Raw genomic sequence first — 9,880 nt, 5'->3', positions numbered from 1 at the left:
ACAAAAGGATACAGGTTTATCCATTAACACAAAAAGAGTTAATCATAGTGAATACACTACAGGAATCAGGAAGATTCCCGTCGGCCATTTTAATTCCCGTCGGCCCGAGCGCGGGCCGACGGGAATTAAATAACTCCCGTCGGCTCAATTCCAGCCCACGGGCTTTATTTTAACTCCCGTCGGCCAGCCGCCAGCCGACGGGCTTTATTTTAATTCCCGTCGGCCCAGCCACCAGCCGACGGGCTTTAGTTTAACTCCCGTCGGCCCAGCCGCCAGCCGACGGGAGTTAACTAATTCCCGTCGGCCCTGACGCCAGCCGACGGGAATTAATTCTTTATGTGCCCGATGCCGCCGCCGCGCGGCTCATTTTCTCGCTTGTCTCTGTCGTTTTCACGCCGCCGCCGCTCACCACCGATGCCGGCCAGCCGCCCGCGGCCTAGAGCGCGCCCGCCGCCGCCCCGGGAGCGCCGCCCCCAACCGTCACCGCCCCGGCGTCGTAGCGCCGCCCGCCGCCGCCCCCGTAGCGCCGCCGGCCCCATAGCGACGCCCGCCGCCCGCCCACGCCCCCGGAGCGCCGCCCACCCACGCCCACGGAGCGCCGCCCGCTCTAGGAGCAACGACCGCCGCCCGCCCCGCCTCCGGAGCGCCGTCCGCCGCGCCGCCGGCCCCGGAGCGCCGTCTGCAGCCCGTCCCCGTTGCGCCGCCCGCCCCCGAATCGTCGCCCGCTGCTCGCCGCCACCAACGCCGCCGCTGCGGAGCGCCGCAGCCGCCCCGGACCGTTAAGGTATATTATGGTTTGAATTATAATGATGCGAGTGTTATTGTTAAATGTGTGTATAAATGTTTATTTTCGTCGGTTTTTTATGGCCGACGGAAGTTAACTTTCATGTGATTAGAGTTAGTTTAGGGTGTGATTAGAGTGTAATTAGAGTTAGTTTAATATAACATGTGATTAGAGTGTGAATAGAGTTAGTTTAATATCACATGTGTGCCTTGATGTTACGTATAATTCAAAAATTTTATTATTATAATAAATTTAACTTATTCTATTAAATTGTTGAATTTGATGTTATTTATTGAATAGATTTAACTTATCATATTAGGTTGTATGAAGGTTTCGCTATTGATAAATTTAATGTTATTTATGTATATAACTATATATTTATGTATATATATAGTTTTTATGTATATATATAGTTATTTATGTATATATATATATATATAGTTTTACTACTTACATATAGATGTATGTGTTACGTTTAGAAACGTGATATAGGTGGATGTTTCATATAGAAAGAGCATTAAAGAAGCTTAGAGCAATGGTGGGCAATAAGGCAAGAGTTGAAGGATGTATTGCGGAACAATTTAAACTAAAGGAGGTAGCACACTTCACAAGTTGTTACTTTGCAGAAGAACATAATGTATTTGCTCGAAAGAAAAGGTACCATGATGATGAACGAGAGATGCCTCCGTGTAGTGATCTTTCGATTTTTCAGACAAACGGCAAAGCCGTTGGTCCACCCAAGTCATATCACCTCAGTATGGAAGAACGGAAGTCTGCTTTACTGTACATGTTCACGAATATGCCTGAGGTGGAGAAATACTTTGTGTAAGACTTGTTTTCTTAAATTGTTCATATGTGAATTAGTTTATGTTATCAAATATCTCATGTCATACAATAATATTTGACAGCGAGTTTGATGAACAAAACATGAGGTGTCTCGGTAGGCCAACAGCGAGAGACATAGACAAATTGCGACGCGATGGTATGCATGGGCGACCTAATTTCATTATGTGGCTTCGGGACCGTGTAAGTCTTAATTATGTGGCTCCGAGAGCTAATTTCATTTAACTAATATTACAGAATTTGCTAATGCTTTGTGGCATGATTGACAGTTTGGGGAGGAAATGAATTTGAATGATGACTTACGTCAGTTATCTATTGGAAGCGTAACTGCCAAAAGCTATGGACGTTACGACGTCAATGGATATCGCTTTCGTTCAAGCATTTTCGAATCAAGTCATCCTATGGCCGCCACTCAAAATAGTGGAGTCGTTACTAGGGCAACCGACATGGAAGGACACGAAGCCTGCTATTACGGGAAAATCAAAAATATAATCGAGATTACATTTGCTGGAAATAAGCCTTTAGCGCTAGTTTTCTTTGAGTGTAAATGGTATGACCCGAAGTATTATAGGACCGAATTTGGGATGACACAGATCCAACCTGAGAAATTGCTTCAAGGACACGACACGTATATCCTTGCCCATCAAGCAGACCAAGTTTATTTCTCGACATATCCATGCAAAAAGTTGTCTAAATGGAGGGTTGTGTACAATGTAAATCCCCGAGAACGCCTATACACTCCTGGTGAGGACGAATATCAAATTGGTCACCTTGAGCAGGTTGATGAGGTGTTTCAAGAAGAAGAGTTGCCAACTAGTTTTCATATTGATCCTGCACCGGCATTAGATTCACTAGTTGCAGACGTTAACGACTTAACTTTTCCCGAGAGACGGAGAAGACAACCTGTTAGGAGAAAAGTTACATGGCGACCTCTGCATAGAAGAGAACAAATAGATCCTGATTTTGATGATATTTAACAAGTAAAGTTGTTTTGTTATTTCATTTGTTTATATTTCAAGTATTATGTCATTTTGATGCACTAATGAATAATTTCTTATTTTTTATGCAGGATGCCGCCAAAATCAAAGAAGTCAGTGAAGGGGTTGTTCAAGGGCCTGGGCCTTTTTCAGGGCAGTTCTTCGAGCAGCAGCAGACGTCGAGAGCTATTGAGCGCGGTACATGGAGATGAGGTAACATATCTTGTACAAATAAATTTGTTTACATATTTACAAATAAATCTTGAGTTGTATGTACCAGGATGAGCAGCACACTGAGGAGCAGCACATTGAGGAGGAGCAGCACAATGAGGCTGAGCAGCACAATGAGGAGGTGGAGCTCAATGAGGAGGTGGAGCACGTGACATGGGACCAGGCCGCACAGCATCACCAGCCATGGGACCAGTGGGACCACCAGAGAGAGCAGCAACAGGCGTGGGACCAGTGGGGCCAACAGGGCGAACCGGCTGACAACCCGATGGATGATGGCTCGGGAGGCTCTTCAGCGACACGCACACGTCGCTCAAGAAAAAGCCACTCAGTAAAGCCTCGTCACGCGATAGAGCGAGAGGCTGATAGGACTTTAATCATGCCACATGGAGATCGGTGAGTGTAATATATTAACTTATCTAATATAACTATTATGTGTATTGTTAATGTTTTTGTGTAATGCAGGAATTGGGAGGACCTGTCCTTTGACGGCAAGGGACACCACACTCAGGTTAACCTTACGTTGGGTTCTCTTTGCCGCCTTCACTACCCTGGTATAGTGAAGGTGTCAAACGGTGATACCGAGGATGAGGTGCTCGTCAGTACCTGGGATGAGTACAAGTTTAAAAAGGAACGAAACCACACCGACAGACAGGGACTTGTGCGTAATGACTTTTGGGTATAAATTCTTTATTATTTTTGTTATGTTTCTTAATATTGTAAATCTATGACTTATACCATTTGTATTCTTTATGTTGTAGCTTCGATATCGGTTGCCTGACGGAGAGGATTACATGGGGCACGCTGAACGTGTCTTGCAAAACAATGCAAAGAAGCTAGTGAAGGATGCCATATACTATGCGAGAATTCAGGCTACAAACCTGTATTTTCAAAAGCATCCGGAAGAAGCAGGCCCCTTGAATAAAAAGGAAGGGTCCCCAAAGATATATTTGACTGAGGATCAATATCGTGAGGTTAGTATTCAATTTGTTTTACCCTTTATATTTATTGTCGTGATTGATATAATATGTAACATTGTGTGTGTGCAGGTGATGGTTCCATGGATGGCGCCCGTGCCTGATGCGTACTATGCTTGGTGTCGATATTGGGCTTCCGAAGGCTTCCAGAAAGCGTCAGCGCATCACAGACAATGTCGAGGAACCAATCCTAACCACAAGTTTGGCGGTGACGACATGATACGAAAAGCTAAAAGAATGGTAAGTTTCATCTTTCTATGTCGATCAACAAATAATACGATTGCTTATGAATGTTTTTTGTTTATACAGGAAGCTACGAGTGGCCAAAAGCCTAGTGACATTGAGGTCTACCAGGAGGGCCACAAAGGACCAGACCCGAACAACCCTGACCAGCTCTGCAGCCAGACAGCCACGGATCGCTTGGTGAGTTTTGGCTCAAAAGTTCAAACGTTCATATAAATTCCTGCATTTGTAAGGTTGTGAATGATGTATAGGCGGCATATGGGGAGGAGATGGTTCGTCATCATGGCCCTGACTACGACTGGCGCCATGAACCGGTGGATCCCTCGGTGGTGTACGCAAGTGGTGGTGGCAAAGCGCATGGACGGTAAGCTCTAACTTATGAAATTATATGGTTGACACTAAATTGATTATGCAGTAATAACATTTTTTAAATCACTTATAGATACGCACTCTTCGACGGATTCATTGACTCGTCGTTGGTGAGATCTCAGAGGACGGGTTCATCTTCCCGTAGCTCATGCTCTCGTCGACCGAACGAGCAGGAGTTGGAGATTATGAGGATGCGTGAAGAGATGAGACAACAACGCGAATTTATGGAGGCTTGCAATGCTCATAATCAAGCGATGTATCAAGTGAGTACACATAATCCGAACTCTAAATTATTATATTTCAATACAACATCTTCAGTAGTAACACATATGTGTTTAACAGTTAATGCAGCAACAGGGCATCACATCAAATTTTCCACCGCCACCACAATGGAGCCAATTTGCAAACACACTAGTTCCACCACCACAGTTCACCACCCCTCCGACACATATACCTGCACCTGGAGATAGGGTACGTTTGATAACTCTCCATTAATTTATACACTTGTATACTTTTTGATATTTGCATTTAACGTGTTGATATTTGCTAACTTGCATAGGTTACGCCTGAAGCGGGTGGCAGTGGGTCTGATCCAGCAGCAGGGACTGGATTTGTTGACTCGCTCTTCGCGTTCCCTCCTCCTGGTGGTGAAGGCGGCAGCGGTCAAAGCTCTAACCACCCAAGTGGTGGTTATCTCTAAACACTTAAACTCGTGCTCGTTATGTTTTTAACTCCTGGACGTTATGTTTGTGTAAACACTCTCGTATCTGAAATGTTTGTGATGTGTGAATTATATCAATGTGTTTGTGATGTGTGATGTCAATGATGTGTTTGTGATGTGTGATGTCAATGCGTTTGTGATTTATATGTTTATGTGATACGTTTTGTCATATGTTTGTGATATATATATTTTGTGTATGTTATGTGTGAGAAATATCTAATTTGGTGTTGCTGTTGCAGAAATATAGGTTAACTCTCGTCGGCCCAGTTAATTCCCGTCGGTTTGACCATAGCCGACGGGAATTGACTATTAACTCCCGTCGGCCCAGATAATTCCCGTCGGCTGACCTGGCCGACGGGAATTAATTAGTAACTCCCGTCGGCCAGGTCAGCTGACGGGGATTAATTAGTAACGCCCGTCGGTTGTAGTGGCCGACAGGAATTAGCCCTTATTCCCGTCGGCTCGATATTGGCCGACGGGGATTACGTATTCCCGTCGGCGGCCGACGGGAATAACCGTATCCCCGACAAGGGACGCCTGGCGGCTGACAACCGACGGGAATAAGGGCTAAACCGACGGGAATTACTTATTCCCGTCGGTTTAGTGCTTATTCCCGTCGGTTCCTGGCCGACGGGAATTAACTGTTTTCCTGTAGTGATATATCGATTGAAAAGCTACCATTGAATGATTCAAAGGATATAACATATAGAACACACAATCATGATTAAGCAAGCATCATTATGAACCATTGATAACACAGGCAATCTCAAAATCATAACTACTCCAAGGATAGGTAGCACAACAAACCAACTTAAGAGCAATATTGATTTGCAATAATGTACTTAAGATACCCGGGTACCGTCCTTTGGAGAGCAAGTTGCATATTCTCATCAAGGTCCTTTGCTTGATTCACCAATAATGATTCAAGACCTCTACAACTTATTTAACTTGAGATGAACATGGGATTAGAGTTGCACAATCATTCAACCTTGGGTCAATGAATAGACCATAAAAATCAACAGCTTAAGCATAGAGTTTGAATTAACCATCTTAAGCTCTCCCATGGTCTCCAGTCCATCTCGAGGCACCTGCATGGTCTAGTTGGCACAGTTTGGTACCCATCTCAGGATGGGTCCATAACGATCATACAAAAGAGCCTTTGGTACCCAAATAGCAATTGTGCTAGTTCTAGGTGATCTCATTACTGATCTAGCACAAGTGTATAGTTTGGGTCTTCTAAGCGAATAAGATTGAGACAAATTTACTTGCTTAGGAACCTTACCTTTATTACATACCTCAGGTGGATGACCATGCTCACCACACATATAGCAGAAACGTCGATCGACTCGACATGACGCTTGTTGTTTATCATTTTCCTTGGTGAGGGTCATCTTGAAGGGTGCATGTCCTTGATTCTTTTATGACCGGACATGAGGTGATCATGTGGTCCTTTTTATTGCATCCAAAACATCTTCTTATCCCTTCGTCCTTGTCTTTGTATGGACAAGAAGCAATGAGGTGACCTAATCTCTTGCACTTGAAGCACCTCCTTTTTCCTCTTCTCTTTTTGCTTTTGGATGACATAGAGAGATTATTAGTGCAAATAGCATGACTAATTGAATCATTACCTTTTTCTTGTCTCTTGTTGATTGCTTCACTTATTGCTGTAGGAACATCTTTCTCAAGGAGTTTGACCCTTGCTGTGTTTTCTCCTTCCTCAAGCTTCTTCACCACGTGTTCGTAGATATCTTGAGGAAGTCGAGCAAGACGTCTTCTCCTTAATTGTCTTTGTTTCTTGTTCCCAAGCAATTTCCTTTTTGACCCTACAACTTGTTGATCATTCAAACATTCGCTTCCTTTTGAGCGACAGGGGTTAGCACATGGTGGTATATTATCCAAATGTGCACTTGTGCAAGAATGAGGTTCACATGAATTTAAGTTTGTAATTACAACCTCATGAGCAACATCAAGCATGATATGGTCATCAACTAGTTTACTATGAGAATACGACAACATATCATACTTTTCACCTAGAGCAAGTTTTTTTAAATTTATCATTTCTACTTGACTCCTAAGCATAGAATTTTCAGTTTTAAGTTGAGCAACATTAGATAAAACATCATCATTATTTCTTTGCTCAATTAAAACTGAATCATACCGTTGGACCAAATCATAATGAGAGCACTTTAGCTCCTCATGTTCTTTGGTCATCTTCTCCAAGCTGTCGTTGGTTTTGATGAGAGTCTCCTCAAGCCTGACAAGCGTCTCGCCTTGTTCCTTGTTCCTTCTCAACAGCTTAACCAAGAGCGCTTTGTCTTCTTTGTTGAGATGGGTGTAGAAATGACGAATCTCCTCTTCTTCTACATCGTCGATCTCATTTTCCCTGTTACTATTGTCAGTGGAAGCAAAATAGGAAAATGTACCTTGTGATGATGTAGACTCCTCATACTCCTCATGATAGCTTTCATCTTCATTCTCATCGTTAGCAACAAGACATGTATAACAAGTGGGAGATGAGCCTGTCGGTGAGGTAGATCCATCGCTTGGTGTCCATCTCTCTCGTTCTTCTCCCTTGGACAAGTTAGTACTACCAGCAATAGAGGGAGCAGAAGCAGTGCATATGGACTTAAAAAATCTTAACTTAATTTTGGTCCATAGATCATGAGCATCAACAAATAAATCACTATCACTACTCATGATTGCAAAATAGGCACTTCTAGAAAGTGAGTCAACTAAGATGTTGCAATCATGGTGATTGAGAGACAGACATCTTGATTCATCATTAGAAGGATTTTGACTGAAGTTGGAGGAAAAAATACTTCTACTAAAGATCTGTCTCAAATCAGGATCAACACGCATGAAGGCATTATAAATAGAGACAGACCAAGATTTATAATTAGAGCCATCGTCTAGAAGAAGTTCTACAGTTACCTCTTGTGACGACATCATCATCTCCGGACGGCTAAGCCCACACTGGAGAGGCCTAGCTCCGATACCAATTGAAAGTTCCCTTTGCTCGTGAACATGATCTGGATGTCGCCTAGAGGGGGGGGGTGAATAGGCAAACAATAATTATCACTTTGAAACTTAAACTCTTACTCTACTCGAAGACCAGATCGCAGAGGAATGAAAGACCCTTCGAGTAGGTTGCAGCGGAATAGAAGATCCTGTCTCAAAAGTGCCCTGCACTTCAAATATAACTTGAACAACAGATAAGTATTGAAGTGTAGATATAAAGAGTAGATACGACAGAGAATCAATACAGCGCACAGATCAGAGCACACAGACGCAAGGATTTATCCCGAGGTTCGGCCAAGCCTGAAATGCTTGCCTAGTCCTCGTTGGAGTTAGCCACACCTGGGCTTGGAGTCTATTTCAACTCCTTCCTCTGTTTGCTCAGAGTTGATAATATGACAGATAGAGCCTTCCACTATGTTGATCTTGGTTACAACAAAGCCGCGGCTGCTTACAATCTTCTTGACAGCACTCCGGCAGAGTAACGATATGCTCAAGACTTTGCTCTAGCTCTTTGCAGCACCTCTCCACTCTCTAAAGGCTTATAACTTTGCCTTCACATAAACTAGAGAGATTTAAACTAGAGTGAGAGAGAGAATCAATCTGAGTGATGTATACAATTGTTGGCTGCACTTATCTTGTTGGAGGCGCCTAGGAGTCCCTTTTATAGACCTAAGGGGCCTAGGAGCCGTTGGAATTCATTTTGGAAGGCAATATTTGCTTTCTATCGGGTGGCGCACCGGACAGTCCGGTGCACCACCGGACAAGTAATGTAGCATGTCCGGTGCACGATCTCCTTCCAAAATAGGCTCAGCTGACCATTGGAGCAACGTTCGACTTGGCTCACCGGACACTGTCCGGTGCACATCGGACAGTCCGGTGCGCCAACTATCCGTTGGCCCAAGCCACGCGTCGCCCGCTGATCGCGCTGCCGACCGTTGGCACAGTCGACCGTTGGCTCACCGGACAGTCCGGTGCACCACCCGACAGTCTGGTGAATTATAACCGTACGTCGCCAAACTTCTCCCGAGGGTGGCCTGTTCACCGGAGTTCAGTCTGCACCACCGGACACTGTCCGGTGCACCACCGGACAGTCCGGTGTGCCAGACTGAGCAGTGTTTTGGCTGCACCGAGCCAAGACCTTTTTGCAATTCTTTTCTCGCTGTTTCTAGCACTTAGACAGAATATGTTAGTACTCAAAAACAATTCACTAAGTCTAGGAACACACCTTGTTATTGTTTTGCACTTCTTTAGCATTTAGCATGATTGAGATTTATGTTGGACTCATAGACCATCAAGTCAACTTGACTTGATCTAGATTGACATTTCTGAGCTCCAACATCCTGCAAAGGTCACATAGAATATCTCCAAACATAGGAACAACCCAAACTAAAGGTCAAGGTGCACTTAGCTCTTTTGGGCTGCTTCTAGTTCTGATTTCGACATTGGTTCTCCTAGCAGTGACCTTGTTCACTTCTTGAGCTTGATCTTGAGCCTTATGACTTACACCACATAATTGTAGATGTTACCTCATTGGTTGTAAGTCATGTCCTTATGTAGTGTTCCTTGATGCGCCATAACTCTTCTTAACTCGATCAACCTTGATTCCGCAAGTCTCCTTCTTCACCCTTGGCTTTGGGTTCCTGGTCTCCTTGACTTTCTCCCGTGCACTCGGTACCTCGAAGCTCTTCTTGCTTCCAACCTTGGTTTGATCGGTTGTCTC

The sequence above is a fragment of the Zea mays genome, chromosome 3, assembly GCF_902167145.1.
Source record: "Zea mays cultivar B73 chromosome 3, Zm-B73-REFERENCE-NAM-5.0, whole genome shotgun sequence".
Taxonomy (NCBI): domain Eukaryota; kingdom Viridiplantae; phylum Streptophyta; class Magnoliopsida; order Poales; family Poaceae; genus Zea; species Zea mays.
This window is presented reverse-complemented; position numbering follows the sequence as displayed.